This window comes from Eumetopias jubatus, unplaced genomic scaffold (assembly GCF_037043125.1).
Source record: "Eumetopias jubatus isolate StellerSeaLion01/CBP00866 unplaced genomic scaffold, mEumJub1_p1.0 scaffold_8, whole genome shotgun sequence".
In the NCBI taxonomy this organism is placed as follows: Eukaryota; Metazoa; Chordata; class Mammalia; order Carnivora; family Otariidae; genus Eumetopias; species Eumetopias jubatus.
Genome location: NW_028274814.1, coordinates 103,788,860 through 103,806,216, shown reverse-complemented (window position 1 = coordinate 103,806,216; position 17,357 = coordinate 103,788,860). Strand labels below are relative to the sequence as shown.

The following is a 17,357-nucleotide window of genomic DNA, read 5'->3' as shown; positions in this document are numbered from 1 at the left end:
TTATCTTTAAATGGCTTGACACTAACAATTTGCATAGGTTTTCTAAAAATACAGTGGTAGGGAATCTTCTATAAATGTTAATTATAAAAATGACTTTGGAGAGAAAAAACTATTTGTTACATGAGCCCTTTCCTCAAGGAGCGGAGTCATAGTTTTTTAAAAATGAAGAGGACATTAATTTATGTGGATGGGTCTTGACAGTTTGAAGAAAATGTACATGCATTATCTGATTTGATCATACTGACCTCATTTTTAGTAATTGTAGAAAAAGATTTAATATTATACCACTGATAGGTTTATCATAGAAACCAGTACTTCTCAAACTGCCATCAAATGACTCCTGGGCAAGAGAGGATACAGTTCTGTGTATCTCAAGTGGCCCGAGTTGTACTGGTATGGTTGCCCAGTTCTTTGAAGTCTCCACTCCTGTACGTACCACCCTCCTCCTGCATCCTTGAATATATTTGGTGCTATAAGAATAGATCATATATGTATTGTGCCTCTTCATACCAGGTGTCATGGTGTATTTCTAGGAAGGGTGATTGTATCCTGAAATGAGAAATACAGCTTCCAAGAAAGTAGAAATGTATCAGATCGAGTCTATCTTGAGGACCTATTTTATGAGTTCTGGACATAACAAGATAATGTTGTCTTCTGCTTTCTTTTCTCTTTTACACTCTCTATTCTTACTTAGATGTTAATTTTGTTACACAGGGTTCCCCCCCCGTCACATACACAAAGTCTTTTCCTGTAAATGAAAAGACTCAATTCTCTAAAGTTTGTAAAAAATAACTTAGCACTTTTAGTATAGATAAAACAACTAAATTCAACAAATACTTAAATAGATATAATTACAGATCCCAGGTCCTATTCTCTTTTGGCTAGGACTAATACCTGTGTTGATATATGGATTAATAGTAATAATGGCAATGATGTATAATGATAATAGATGCTAGGTTTTATTGCTAAACACTCTTTTAAGCCCTGTGTGGCTGGTGGTCTTATTATTATACCTATTTTATAAATGAAATTGACTTTGTCTGGAATTTAAACCCAGGCAGTATTCAGTTCATTGAGTTTACACCCTGATGCTCTTGACCACCATGTTATTTAGCACGCAGGGTACTCATTAAATGCTAAGTTAAAAATAAACAACTGTAACAAAAAACCGACTTAATGGAAAGAATAACAGTTAAGCAAGAGGTTAAAAGGCTAAATTTTTTGCTTAAGGCTATTCTAGAGATTCAAGTCTAGGTCCCTCTGACTCTAAAGGCAAATGATTTCATCACTTACAGTCTAGTTTTCTTATCTGTAAAATGTAGAGAACAGCTATCTGGAGTAGTTGGTTAAATGTTAACTGCTTAGTGTAGTATCTGACTCATAGGTACTTAATGAATTTTAGCAGTGATGATGATGATTAGGATCATAGCTATCTAACAGCAGTATGTCCATAACAAATTCTTTTCTCCACTTGAATATAATTTACTGCTTTTCTTTTAAAATACCGTCTTTTTAATATCAAATACTCTTTGATTTTTCTTCTAACTTTTTTGCTGCTTCATTGTCACACACATTTCTCTGCTTATGACCTCTGTGAAATTAGATCAGTGTACAATTGCTGCCATTCTTTTGTAAATACTTGTAAATTTATATCGTGCTTTTGTTTTCTACATCTTTGTACTCTTATTTCTCTTTTTAGTGCATCTCCACCCTCCCCCCATTTACTTCTGTTCTATGTGCATTCCAGGTTTTTCAAAGTGGTCTTTATTCATTGAATAATATTTGGAGGCTATGTTATATCACCCATTGTGCTGGGTGATAGGCATATAGTGATGGATTTAACAGAGTCTCTCTCCTCCCAGATGACAGATATTAAATAAGTGGTCATGAGTGGATAAGTGTTATAAAAAGGTAAGTATAGAGCAGTGCTTCTTAAAGTGTGGTTCTGGGTATGGCAGCCTCATCAAATGTTAGGATTTCTGACATCCTTGTTAGGAATTCAAATTCTTGTGTTTCATTCCGGACCTACTGTTTTAGCAATCTCCCTGGATAACACTGATGGGTGCTAGAGCTTAAGAACCTTTGGTATGGGCTATTACGAAAGTCTATGGCAGAGGAAAGTGTTCTTGTCTTGTGAGGTGATGGTGGTGGTTATAGTGTGTGTGTAAGAAGATTATCCCCAGGAGGTGTTTTTAACCTTTGCTTTCCTTCATTCTCCTCTTTTTTCCCAGTGCCTTATCTTAGCACTTCTGCATGTTTCTGTCTCTGTCATCTTGAATTGTATTGTGGTACCTAATAATTATGTACTTTCATTCTCTGCCTCTTAACATGTTCAGCTGATCAGGAAAGGACCAGATTCCTTTCAATGCCACTTTGAAGTTTACCTTAGGAAAAAGCATTTTATCCATGCTGTTTCCTGTTTCCTTGGCTTCATTTCCCCTGCTACTCCTGACCAGGATAAATTCATCAGAGACTTTGGGCTGCTCACTGTAGGTGATTGTAGAGCTTATAATTAATATGTCTGAGATAAATTTGCTTTTAATGCCTATTAAAGGCTAGTTATGTCTCCCAAACTTTTAACATGAGCCTAGCACTAAACATGAGGAATATATTGTTTTCAGCATTTTCTTTTTACTGTTATTTCTTGCAGCCTTGTCTAATAAAATAGTTGGTTAGTAAGAGTTACTCTTTTCTTTCCAGGTCTCTCTCTCCCACCTCTCTCTTTAACCTTTCTATTTTGAACAGTTTGTAGCACTGTGTTTGGGGAGTATGTAGTCTTTTAAACACAAATATTTTCTTCTCTTAAATATCATAAAAGAAAAAAAGGGAAACCGGATAGACCAGAGACAAAATCCTTTTTAAATATCACAGTAAATTATTTTTAAAAACTTTGATGTTCTTTATGATTGATAAATTTTCAACTAACGTGTAGTCTCAAGCTGCTACAGCTTATTTTTCTCTTATCGTTACATAAGAATGCAATAAATATTCTGAGTGACCACAGATAGAAATATACATAGTTCTAAAATGAAATTTGCTGTGAAAAACATTTTTAACACTTTAATCTTATTTAGGGATCAGTTGGTCTGGACAATATGAGAACTAGTGGGTTTTCTCCAGTCATGTATTACTACTGTACAGCTGGAGATGATGCTACTAAAACGAGATAGAGTGTGGGGCAGTGTTTTTCATGACAAGATCAAATAAAGCTTGTCCATGTTTGTGAATGCCTGTGGCTATATTTGGCCGTCTGTATTGGCTTATTTTGTCCAATGTCTAAAATGCTCCTGCTACAAAATATTACAGATATTTGTAGCTTGAGTTTAGATTAAAATATATATAGAGATAATCAAGAGACTAACATATAGAATCTATTTTATAACTTCATTTTGAGATATTTAGTAAGTTGAATCTGTATAAACATTTAAAAGGAACAATAAAACAACTACTTTCTCGTATTTACTTTGAGGGATGACTAATTTATTCTCTTGGAATTTTAGTGTTATATAACAGATAAATCTGCATTTGTTTTAAAGATTGTTCACTAACTTTAATTTACTGAATTAAATTCTTATGTGTACTGATGATGTGCATCTGCATGTAAACATAAATTCTTATTTTAACATGAGGCAAAAAAAATGTTTTCTGCTTGGTTGATAGGAAGAACATAAATAATCCTATTACTCATTAAAAAAGAAAAACTGGAAGAATTTCAAGTATTTAGTTTCCTATTAAATTTAGATGGGAAGATGGACCTCCAAGTTAGATTTTTCCTCATACTTAATGAGAATATGCACCAATAACGCTAGCTTGATCTGATTTAATTTCCTTTAAAGACTCAATTAAGGACAATTAATTACTGTTGTTTATGTTGCACACAGTATATTAGTTAGGGTGCTAGTGCCAGATGTAACAATCTGTTGCATCTAGTATTCATGGTTTTTCTTAACTGTCAAACCTAAAATAAAAATTTCACCCTATTTCTTAGTCTTTCTTGTGAAATTTGACAAATTATTGAATAAAGAATGTTTGTCTTGGTGCTCTTTCTCCTAAACCATGTTGCCTACCTCATAATCTTCGTCTCTTTTGCGCATTGAACTTTTCATAGGCCTTATCTTACATTTGACATTATAGACTGCTCTTTCCTTGAGAGTCTCCGTGAGAGAAAACTCTTTTTCCTTTGCTTCACTGATGCCATACTCTCCAGATTTCTCCTTTAATTCTTTGGACACTCCTTCACAATCTCTTTGCTTTATTACTTCTCTAAATACTGGTTTTCTTTATGGTCCTACCCTAGATCTTCTTCTGAATCTATATGTGATTGCTCAGCGATCTCAGCTACCCCCATAGCTTCAGTTTGTATGTATATGCTGGTAGTTTTTAAAAATTTTATTGAGATATAATAAACACACTGTAAACCAAACATATTTGAAGTGTATAGTATACAGGTTTTGACATTTGTATACACCCTTGAAACTATCACTACAATTAAGATATTGAACACATCCATTGCTCTCAGAATTTACCCATTACCCCTTTGTAATTTTTCCCCTATCCAAGGCAACCAGTGATTTGTTTTGTCACAGTAGATTATTTGGCATTTTCTAGTATTTCATATACATGTAATCATATAGTATGGACTCTTAAATCTGGCTTCCTTCAGCACAGTGGTGTTGCCTGTTCTACCTTTGTTTGGATTTGCTCCCACTAATCCTAAGGGATGGTTCTCTCCCCAGCTTTGGGGTGCTTCCTCATGTGCATGCATTGATCAGTAACTTAGTTTAAATCTTGAGAGGGGATCCATCTCTGGAGATTTCTGTACCTCTTTCGTCTTCAGAATTCTGCCCTGCAAATTCTAGCCATCCCAAGACTCCCACATCTATTTCTTCAATTCCAAGAGATTGCTGGGCTCTACCCAGGTGGTTCTTCACCCTGTTGCAGTCTGTAAACTAAGCAGTAACTGTGGAGTTTACCTTGTTAGTTTCTGTCTCTCAGGGGTCGTTATTGTGTGCTGCCTTATGTCCATTGTCTAAAAACCATTATTTCTTATGTTTAATCTGTTTTTTGTTGTTGTTTTTTCATACAGGATTGTATGAAATTTACAGGAAGGTAAATCTGGCCCCTATTACTCCAACTTGGCCAGAAATTGATGTCATCACTGTTAATTTATGACTGTATTTCCAGTGTCTTTTTTCCTCTTGAGCTTGAGACTTGTGTGCCAGTCTGCCTACTGAATATTTCTGCTTTTTTCCCTAAAAATTTATAATCTTTTCCTGCTGAACTTTATTGTTCTTGTGTTCCCTAACTTGAGAGTAGTATGACCATCTAGTTTTTCCAAGTTACTGATATGAATGCTCTGAATTAACATGATTATCTTCCATATTTTCTTGCTCCACTTCCATATCACATCCATTCAGTTCGCCACATGTTGTCAACTTTAGTTCCTGAATATCATTCAGATTCATCTACTTTTTTCCCATCCTCATTATTACTGGAATAGTTCAAGCTACTGGTATCACTTAATTTGGATCACTGTGGTGGCTTCTAATTAATTTTATCTGTCTCCAATCTGTTCTCCGTCCTATAGTAAGAGCTAGATTTCGAAACACAAATCTGGTCATATAATTCTCCTGTTCAAAAAGGAGTTAGGAAACGTCTAGACTCCTAGTGTACCAGACTCTTCATGTTTTGGCCTTTGCTCAGTCTGCCCTTCAGTCTCATCTCTCAGATTCTCTCCTTCACGTTCTGGACTCTTTAAACATAGTGAATATTGGATTTCTCAGTGTGATGTGCTCTTCCTCAGCTTGAGACCTTCACATGCACTGTCTTCTGCCCCGGAAGGAATTCCATTCCAAATGTGCTCATCTCTGTCATATGGTGCTTAAGAAATCTCTCTCCATTCCAGGTCTGGGTTAGGTATCTCCATCAGCACTATTTTAATTAATTGTCTCTTTCATGTATTAGATGATCCACTCTGTGAGGGTAGGAATTTATGTATCTTGTTAATTTTTGTAGTGGTTTGTCTAAAACAGTGTCTGACACATAATGTGAATATTGAATTTGGAGATCATCCATATTCACACTTGACTATTGAGAATAAGGAGAGCAAAAACTCAAAATCTCTGTTTTTGACAACCTGTTCCTGAGTTGTTAGACCACATGGACAGAGGCTGGGCTGTTGCTTCTCAGAATCTTCTTAGAAATGCAGTATTTCAGGCCTCAGTTCAGAGAATGAATTAGAATCTGCATTTTTACAGATCCACAGGTGATAGGTGAAAGTGTGAGAAACCAGGCTCTAGTTTATTGGTTATCCTTTTTAGCTGTATGTTAAAGTCACCTGGGGGACTGATGCTCCGTATTTAACCCTGTGGTGTGTGTCCTGGACATCAGTATTTTCTTAACACTCCCAAGGGGATCCTACACTTCCATTGAAGCCTTCTCTCATTTTAGTCTGATACTGGAGAAGATGTTAGTTCATATTCAGATTTTGAGCTCCTTTCACATTTCCATTTTAAAGCCAAAAATGTTTGGAGACTGGTGATATGTGATTGGGCCTGGGCTAATTGGGAAGTCAGGTTGGCAGGTGTGGCTATTTTAGACCATTACACCTCAGACTTTAATGTGCCTACAGATTACCTTAGGCTTTTGTAAAATGCAGATTTTGTTGAAAGAATCTGGGGCGAGGCCTGAGATTACTCATTTTTAGCAGGCTTAAATGCATTAGAAAACTAATAGAGATGTTAAGTGACTTTAATAAAAACAAACGAACTTCCTTCTACTTCCTTAGTTTTTTTTCCATAGAGTACAGTAGCAATGCTTCACAAGGTGAAAGAGTTCCTTGATTGTTACTGAAAGGAAGAAAGGGCATTTAAGTGTCTGCAGTCCCCAGTACCCAAGTGATAATTGCCCTTTGCATGGGGTCATAAAACACCATTAAAATTAGGCTTTTTTGAGCAGTTTTCCATGTTAAGAGGGAAAGGAAACTCTCCCAGAGCCTTCTTTGGTTGGTTGATTTATGGGAAGGAGAAACACATGCTTTTGTACAGAGGGACAAGAGGGCTGTCATTTGAATCATTGTCTTATAATTGATGCAAAGCTTTGTTATATGGGAGTGTATTCCTTTTTTTAATATATTGATCACAGAGACTGCCTTATTATTATATTTGATCATATTATAACCAGTGGATTGACTAGTCCATGTCTTCCTCCCCATTCCCCACACTTTGGTGCTTTATTTTTTATTTTTTTTAAAGTTAATAAATTTTTATTTGAGGAATTTTACATGTGATTCCTTCCGCTTCCATTCACCGTAGTTCCTCCAAAGTCAGAATCATAATCTTCACAATAGCCCTTTTAAAAAGAACTTGTTCAATCCACAGTTGTCACTGTCAGTCCAGAGTTCTTTCGGTTGAGCTTCTTCGATCTCCACTTGAATACGGACATACTTCAAAAACTCCCCACCTGTAATCTTTGGGATTCAGTGTCTTTACTCTGGGGCCCCATTAGGGTCTGAGCCTGGATCTGCCTGGTTCTCAATTTCAAACACCCCTAGAAAGAGAGAAGTTTTAGTTCCTCCTGTAGATTCTCTCAAATTGAACAGTATGAAAAACTAGAGGAATACTGTCTCAATAAAAATACCAGGTTTAACAGCACGAAGCCAAGAAAACCAACGATGCTAGATACTGAGTTTCTTTTTTTTTTTTTTTAAAGATTTTATTTATTTATTTGAGAGAGACTGAGAGATAGAGAGCACGAGAGGGAAGAGGGTCAGAGGGAGAAGCAGACTCCCTGCTGAGCAGGGAGCCCGATGTGGGACTCGATCCCGGGACTCCAGGATCATGACCTGAGCCGAAGGCAGTCGCTTAACCAACTGAGCCACCCAGGCACCCAATGCTAGATACTGAGTTTCTATTGCACTGTCTCTTGAACACCCAGCAGGAATGAGCTGCTGACTTCGGTGCTTTAATAGAATATTATTTGTAATTATGGTAAATTTTAAATGCCGTCATGTTTAAGCAAACATTATTTATGGAAATGGTGGGTGATGCCATTATGAGTAGACTTTTCTCCATTTTTCTAATCACTGTTGTGCCAGTAGGATGCTATTTTGCTGACTCATAGGACTGGAATATTCTTCACAAGGATCTTTTGGTTTCCCCCCTTCTATTCTTTAAGGACTGTCAATTCATTTTTGTTAATCTTTTCATCTTGTTCTCGGGTTTACAGCAGCTGTTTTAACATGTTTGAGTACTTAAATTAAGCTGATCTGACAATATGGCTCTTCTAGGAAGATTTTGTATCATTCAGATAGCACCTGTCGTAGTACTTGATTTTCTCTAATTTACTCCACTACAAATAAGGATTCTTTAGAACAATTTCAGTTTTTAGGTGTAAAATAAATGTTGCAGAATTAAATGAGTGTCTGTTGTTTACAATTAAAATAATTTGTCAAATGAATGTTAAGAAAAACTCCAAGAATTTGAAATAAAAGATAGGCTTGATTTATTTTTAATAAGCACTGATATCAGTTCACGTGAAGTGTTTAAGGAGATTGAAATTGCATCATTTAAAAAAATTATCCTGCTTTCTAGTAGAGAACTAGTTCAAAAGTAGATGAATTAAGAGTTTTTAAATGATGGATTTGAAATAGGATTTCCTGTAATTGGAATTTTTAATTTATTCCTTTTTTGCTAAAGATAGGAATGTATTTCAAATATAGGACTATAGTGTAGGCAGATAGAGCTAGGGCAGTAAAGTGTAGAAAACTACCAAAAGATAATTTTATTTTGCTTCTTTGCTAACGATGGAGCAAATAAATATGAAAACTCATGATAGAACATTTTAAGTTCTTCAGAAAAGAAACTCTTTGTCAAATTCTAAATCCAATTCTTTGCTTTTAAGCCAGGTTTCAGTCTCTCACAAACTCATTTAAATCCTCCCAGGAATGCACAGTGTCCCTGCCAAAGGTTTTCACATGGTGATTGATGAAAAGATTTGCTGCAGAATATGCATTCCTTTCAGGAAAAGGTTAATACAGAGTTTGGAAAATGAAGTAAGTGCTTGATGGTCCATATTTTTATCTTATTTTATCATTGAACTCTTTCCAAAGAGCTTTTGAAATGACATTCTCCATAGAATCACAAATCTGAAGATTTTTCCATAAAGATTTAAGTGGACTTGTATTGAAAGCCTTTCATTTATCAGCTCAAATCCTCACATTCATCAGGTTGTAATTTGTATTACAAGGTATATTTAGCCAAAGAATATCTTTGTATTACTTAGTCAATTAAATATTTAAATTCCACTAGTGTTTTTGAAAGTCTTAAAGGGTCTTTGCAGTTGTGAGCTTAATCGTTTTTATCTTTCCCTTTTTTATTTGGTAGAATATACATAACATAAAATTTACCATTCTGTCTTAAAGTGTACAGTTCAGTGGCATTAAATACATTTACATTGTTGTGCAGCCACTTTATCATCTTCCCAAACTGAAACTCCAATGGACAGTAATTCCCCATTTCCCCTTCCTTCTCCCCACCCCCCAACCATCATTCTACTTTTTGTCTATGAATTTGACTGCTTTAGGTACCTCATAGAAGTGGAATTGTACTGTATTTGTCCTTTTGTTACTAGCTTATTTCATTTAGCATATGTCTTAAAAGGCTCATGCATGTTGTAGTGTATGTCAGAATTTTCCTATTAAGGCTGTGTGTGTGTGTCTATACATAAATACCACTTTTGTTTGTGTTTGTTTGTTCATCCATTCATCAAGTTGAGTGACATGGGTTGCTTTTCTTTCCTTTTAGAGTCTAAATTTAAAATACTGATCATATCAGTCCTTTCTAGGGTTTTACAACTATGAATAGTGGTTCAGAAATCCCCTGTAGAAGTGACCAAGGGATTTAAGCCTTGGGACTGTTACTTTCCTCCTTGATTTTCTTATTGTTACTTGAGTGTTTGTTTTGCTAGTCCAGCCTAGAGGTAATAACCTGATCCTCTGGCCAAATGGAAGCTGAGATACCACATGGGGCATCCATATTGAGAGATTGAGCCAAGATATGGAAGACTAAGATCTGGGATTGAGGATTCAGGCTTATAAGGGAAAGATTCAAATTTGAATTGTGTGCCATAATATCTTTAATCAATTCTCTCTTTTTTGGTTATAATTTGTTTTTCTTTGAGATAGTACATGTTTACACTTACTTAAGTGGGTGTTGGTGTTTTCTGAATTGCCTGTTCATGTTTATAGTGTATTCCCTATTCAGTCACCAAGAGTAAAGATTTACATCAGAAGAAAGAAAAATACTTTAAATTTCAGAAATGTAATATTTTGCTTAATTTTAAAATTTTTATTTCATATGATTATACTTCATGCATCTCCTGGACACCTAGTTCTTTCTGTTCAAGATCATGTACTCTAGTATCCAAGGGATTTACTGATTGTAGATTTATTACTCTGGAATTGTATAGAATTATATCTTCCCATCATATTGGCCTTATTCAGCTGTGTTGAATACTGCTGTGTGTAATACAAGGAATGATTGCTATGACATTAAAATTTTGAATTGGGGGTCTCAAGTTCTTCCCTTAGAGCACTTGTATTGTAACTTGCAAATTGAATGTTTGCAAAGTATGGAGTATAAAAATCAGCTTTTTGTAGTACCCAAACTAGAGAACTAACATGTAGGCTTGTTGACTAGTTTAGCTAAATCTTAACTCTGGGTATGGACTTACTTGGAAACATAGTAAAAAGGAACAGATGTTAATAATGTTTAAAGTATTAGTTGAACCCTTGAGTTTAAGTGAAGGGATAATTGAGATAATACGATCTCCCATTGCTCTGTGTAACGAGATTTTTCAAGTTAAATTGTGATTGGCTTCCAGTTAGGGAAGAATGTTCATCTAGAGCCAGTGGTATTTACCAACTGAGCCTGTGAAAACATTCCTTTTTACCCTCAGATGCTCACTCAGCCTTCTGTTTTCCAAGTGACATTATTATAGCCTTTAGTAGTCAGAAAAATTAAAAGCACATTTTAAAAGCATGAATAGCAGAGTCTCCCTTCAGTTTCACAAAATTACTACTTTTTATGATAATACAAATATGGGAGGGTTTCTGAAAACTTAGAGAATTTAACTGCTAAAAATCCTTTGACATTTTAAGGACACAGGTCATAGAAATATAAAGCATATGGCTAAATTTTGTTGTTGTTTCGTTGGGCTGCTAAATAACTTCTGACTTTGTGTAATTGAAAAGTGGTATGTGACCATTTAAGTTTTGGGCATTCTTTTTGCTATAACTCTTCATTGGCTGAACCAACAATGTAATTAAATCCTCAGCTAGAATAAGATGAACATGATGAATCTATTTTATCAAATTGATGGTTTTTCTGGGGATAATATCTCCTTGGAATGTTAATTGTAGTAAATCTAATTTATTGACCATTTTGTATGCCTAATAGTCTTTAGTCATTTACTTTCTGGATTTTTAGATGTTAGGAATGTTAGGAAACTATATTGAGAATTTGGTGGTTATCAAATAATTTTTCCCCTTATTTCTCAATTTTTTCCCTTCTCCTTCCCCCCAGCTGGGACCATGGCTACATTTTTTAATCTCTGAGTCTTAGATTTTTAATCTATAAATGAGAGTTTTGTGAAGACTGCCTATTTCTATTGTCTGACTCAGTACATAGTAGAACCTCAGTAAATGGTAGTTTCTATTAATATAACTTATAATTCTCCTCTCCCTTTTTTTCTAAGTGCTTCCTTATTTCTTCATTAATGTATTATTCTGTTTTCAAATTTTTAAATTACTATAGCTCAAAGAATTAATTTTGTCTAGTGTTGTATCCTTTCTTGGGAAAATGTCCCCTGGGTGGCTCAGTTGGTTAAGTGACTGCCTTCGGCTCAGGTCATGATCCTGGAGTCCCAGGATTGAGTCCCGCGTTGGGCTCCCTGCTCAGCAGGGAGCTGACTCAGAGGGAGTCTGCTTCTCCCTCTGATCCTCTTCCCTCTCGTGCTCTCTCTCATTCTTTCTCTCTCAAATAAATAAATAAATAAATGAATAAAATCTTAAAAAAAAAAAAGCATCCCTTTGGTCATATACATTATGTCAGTACAGATCCAGAAAATATTTGCTTCCTAAAATAGGTCTATTAAAATTTTATTTCTTTCTTCATTTTTGAGAGAGAGAGAGAGAGAGAGAGAGAGAGAGAGAGAGAGAGAGGGGGGAGGGGCAGAGGGGGAGGGAGAAGAAGAGGGAAAGAATCCCAGGCAGACTCCACGCTGAGCATGGAGATCATCTCATGACCCCTGATATCATGACCTTAGCCAAAACCGAGGGTCCATTGCTTAACCAACTGAGCCACCCAGGTGCCCCTATTAAAATTTTATTTTAAAAGATTTTATTTTTTGGGTAATCTACACCCAGCATAGGGCTCGAACTTACACCCCTAAGATCAAGAGTTGCATGTTCTATGGACTTAAGCCAGCCAGGCACCCTTATTAAAAATGTTTTTAGAAACAGATTTGAAGGAATCCTTGGAGTTTGAAGGAATTTTATCTGGTCTTAGCGTCACCAGCCAATTTAGTCATTGTCTCTGCAGTACTGTGCCGCACAGTTTAGATGTTTACCTACTGCTGTTATTTCTGCAAAGTGCCTTGTTAGTATTTACAATAATATTTTTTTAAATTTAGCCTTGGCTAAGCAACAATATTTCTGAAATTACAGATTCAGTATACTAGCAACATTTTTTCTAATGTATGTTAAAATAACTACATAACCATTTGTGTGCTATTTAAAATTGTGTTGATTACCTTTTTACTCATTGCCTAAAGCATCCCTGACACGATGATCATCTAACCTCTAAAAATAATTCCTTTTGTCCTTTTTCTCTCTTTCCATCTAAACTTGAAAATAATAAATTATTTTGATAGCGAAATACGGCTTTTTGGTGAGCAAGAAGCATACTTACTGTATTTAACAACTTGGGTAGGTCTGAAATTATGGGGAATACTTGTTACACTTTTGTCATTGGATGTTTTGAGATCCATGTGCTGAAGGGTACTGAAATGGACACTTTTTTTAAATGACACTATTTTTAAAAAATTACGCTATTTTATATGTACGTATGTTCACTCCTTGTTTCAGTGTGATTCATTCCTCACCTCCACCCTTAACTGTTACCGATGTCACTGTTACTGATGTCACAGAGTCAGGCACCTCTTTGGTTCAGTATTTGTAAAGAGTAAACCTTGTCTGTGGGGAGAAAATAGTTGACGAGGAGGGTAGGGAGCAGGTTGTCCTAATTTCCTTTTACATAGAATTTTCATTACTCCTCCTTTTTTTGCCCAACCCCCTCCCCCCTTGCCTTTAGGGGACTTTTGATACTTCTAGTTCCTAAGCCTTTTCTTCAATTCCTTGGTATACTTTTCCTTTTTTGATTGATGTGTAGACTTCAGATTTATCTGTTCTGCTAAATCAGCAGTTGTCCATCTGCTTTCTGTAGTCCAAGACTTAGTTGTCATCTCTCATTCTCTTGCCTTATTTTTTTGTCATTATGTGCTAATATCTTTTTAACATTTCTTCATTGTCATTTTTAGTGGAAGGAAACTGAGATTAAATATATTAATTATTTCCACAGCTAGAATCTGAGTTCCATGAAGAGAGGGATTCTTTCTGTTTTGTTTCTCAGTCCCCATTTGCTAACACTGCCTTGAATGTAAATATTTGAAGGAATGGTGTATCCATTAAATTGTTTGTGTAACAAGTAACATTTTATGAGGTACTTTAATAAGCATAATTTCATTTGAACATCACTAAATGTGGTTATATAAAAAAGTAGAGACACTACTTTAAGGGTAGGTACATGGTAGTAGAACCTGACTGAAACACTCTTGTTCCTAATTGAGATACTGGGCTTACTACTGAAAGGAGTTGTTTGAATTGCTATAACCAGATTAACATTGAGCTGGTTCCATGGGCCTTCAGATTATACAAAGCAACGCTATAGTTGGGATAATGAGGATATCGATATTTAAGTATATGGCTCAGAAAGTATTTGATAAAGGTAATAGGAAAACAGCTAAGGAGAAGTGGAATTTTTGTTACCTAATGTCTTATTTAAATCTTTCACGTAAGTGATTTGGTCAATAGGAAATGTGTTCTCAACACTGAAAGAAGGTATGTAAATGAATACTTATGTTTGTAATTGGTAGGCATATAATTTGATCTGAACTGTGTAGTAAGAAAAGCATATTATTACCATTCTTTGAAAGGCTTTGAAAAGTATGCTACACGAGAACGTTTTTCAGTAAATGTCAGAATTAAGACAAAATGAACTTACCATTTTCTGTAGGCATTTTGTTTTCTTTCTCATTATAGAAGTTTTTTTCAGTTCTTCTGACATATGAGATCAAAAACTTTGGATCCTTTTAAAATAAACTAAAACTCAATGATCAGGGATTTTGGCAATTTAAACAAATCTTAAATTTCAGTTACAAAGACAAGAAACCATAATAAGCACGTTTGTACTGAAGGAATGTTTTCCTTTCTAAATAACTATTGTGTTAATGTTCATTGATTCAGATGTGTCAAATCAAAGTAGTGTTACTACTATTTGCTTTCATATTTAATTGTCTAAATTTATGGAGAAGCATGGACCCAAATAATAAACTAAAAATGGTCCACCTTTGTTCATGTATCTGTTATGGTTAACATCCCAACCAAACATTTAAGGATTTTTTAATTTATTTGAGAGAGAGAGAGAGAGAGCGTACACATGCACATGTGTAAGTACAAGCACACCAGCAGTGGGGGGCAGGGGGAGAGAATCTTTAAGCATACTCGCCGCTGAGTGCAGAGCCTGACGCAGGGCTCAGTCTCACCACCCATGAGATCATGACCTGAGCCTAAACCAAGAGTTGGATCCTCAACCAACTGAGCCACCCAGGCACCCCCAACCAAATATTTAGATACTGCTTTATTTTTGGTTTGTACATACATTCTGATACTCCTTGATGGTTGAAAAATAGCGGGTAACCATTAAGAATGTTTCTTTTCACCTATCTCTCTAGCCTACTCTAGGCTTCTACTTTTTCCCCTTGTAGAGTGGAGCCATACACATAAACCCTGAATGAGCTGACAGCTTATTGCATGGATAGTTTCTGAATATCTGGAGTTTAGAGTAGGCATTATATGTAAATGCTGTGTTTTATGTAGGCTTTTTGGGGGGCGAAGCAGATAAAATTTTGTAAAAGTTTCTTGTTGAAACAGAATCAGCAGGCTTCAAAAACCAGCAGGCTTCAAAAACCAGCTTTTGAACTAGTAGACTTACTGGCAATTAAATAGACCCTCTAAGCTTTGAAAAGTCTTTTAAAAACTGTGTTTTCTGCTTTCAAATAGCATTTAAATGCTCATTCAGGGGGAGCTGACGTTTTGTTCATGAGATTTTCTTGCTTTCTACATTTAGGATTTGTGACATGAAGCTAAGAACCAGCTGAAGTGTTAAACCTTAAATTTGCTGCATGTATCTTTATACCTTCTTTGAATATTAAGTATTTTGGTTCAGGTAATTTGCAGGGTACTTCCTTTTAAAAGCTAGTAAGAGTTGAAAGAGTGCTGTATCTAAATTAACAGCTTCTTTCTTCCTTCTTCTCTTTCAATTTCCCCCCTCTGATACTTAAGCAGTTACTACATGCCCAGCACTTTGTGAGGTGCTAGTGAGTCAAAGGTAAATAGTAATTCTTACTCTTAAGTAATATATAGAATAATGTGCAAAAATTGCCTGAAAGCAGTATTTGCCTTTGTCATATAAAATGTAAATTGATTCTAGTATGAGTATATAGCAAGAACCAGAAATAAAGGCATTTTGTTGAGCCGTAAACAATTCTTAAAAATCCCAGAATAATTTATTTTAGTCTCAAACAAAGAGCTATTCTGATTTTGTTGTTGTTGTTATTGATCCTAATGTAGAAATGACTTCGTACCGAGGACTATTACCTCAACAGTAGCTCCCTATAACAGAAATGATGTTTTGCATTCTAGGAATGGGTTCTACTAAGATCAGCTCTTGTATATTGTTATGGACTGAGTCAAGCCCTAACCTCCAGTATGACTGTTTTTAGAGATAGGGCCTTTAAAGAGATAATTAAGGTTAAATGAGATTGTAAGAGGCGGGCATTAATCCATTATGACTGGTGTCCATAATAAGAGAGAGAGAGACACCAGAGAAACACACACACAAACACACACACAGAGAAAAGGCCGTACGAGGGTACTGTGAGAAGACAGCTGTCTGCAAACCAAGGAGGGAGGTGTCAGTAGAAACCAAACCTGCTGACACCATGGTCTTGGACTTCCAGCCTCCAGAACTGTGAGAAAATTAAATTTCTCTTTAAGCCCCCATTATGTGGTGTTTTGTTATGGTAGCCCCAGCTAACTAATCTAGGCATATGGTTGGTAAACCAGTTTCTCATGTAGTTTTGAAATTCTCTACAACCACAGTTTAAACCCCAGTCTTAGTTTGTTTTCAGGTCTTTAATTTCTTCTACATATGTAGATTCCCAGAATGATATAGCAGATTTCAAGAAATACTAATTTTCACATGGTCTCATCTATTAAGCAACTATATATTGAAGTTTCCTTGATAAGTGACTGTAGTTCATTGATAATAGTTATACCTTTGTTCACTTTTCATTTAAGATATGTTTTAAAATAACATTGTATTATAGTTTGGAAATTTTTTTGTGTGTCAGTGGTATGTAAAATAATGGTATGTTTTCAGTCATTGGCATCTTTGATGTAATAAAATATATTTTTCCTATTATACACCCTCCCCCCACCTCCATCTTATAGCATCTCAGATAAATATTTATGATTTTTCAGAATGCTCATGAAAGGAGATATGCAGTTTCCCTTGGTAAATCATTAGACTTTCTTAATCCTATTAATAAACATTGTATAAAATATCTGTTGTATTTGAGACCCCCCCCTTTTTTTAAATTTTTTGTAAGAGTAGAGAATAAGCTAATCACCACAAAATAGTAAATATGGCTTAGTGGTTAAGAACATAGGCTCTGCAGCCACATTATCTGAGTTCAAATCACAGTTCCATCACTTGTTAGCTGTGTGACTTTAGGTAAGTTGCTTAACTGCTTCTAAATTTATAAAGTGGGGTTGATAATAGTACCTATCTTTTACAGGATTGTGAAGGTTAAAAGAGTTATTCTCTGAAAAGCACTTAGACCAGTGCCTGACACAGAAGTGCTCTATGATTGTTAACTGTTACTGTTGTTACTACATTTGATTTAGCATGGTCATGTACTGTCTAACAAATTAAAAAAAATCAGTTTAACTACATTTG

The 17,357-nt window shown here is 35.3% G+C and overlaps 1 protein-coding gene and 1 non-coding gene across 3 annotated transcripts in view; one reads left to right on the top strand and one right to left on the bottom strand.

Moving 5' to 3' along the window:
• PAWR (pro-apoptotic WT1 regulator) overlaps nucleotides 1–17,357 on the top strand; it is a 109,364-nt gene that overhangs the window by 35,488 nt on the left and 56,519 nt on the right. The gene's annotated exons all lie outside the window — the stretch shown is intronic.
• On the bottom strand, nucleotides 7,619–7,709 carry LOC114211082 (small nucleolar RNA SNORA8). Its single transcript, XR_003609653.2, has one exon. It is a non-coding gene; the product is annotated as a small nucleolar RNA SNORA8 (small nucleolar RNA).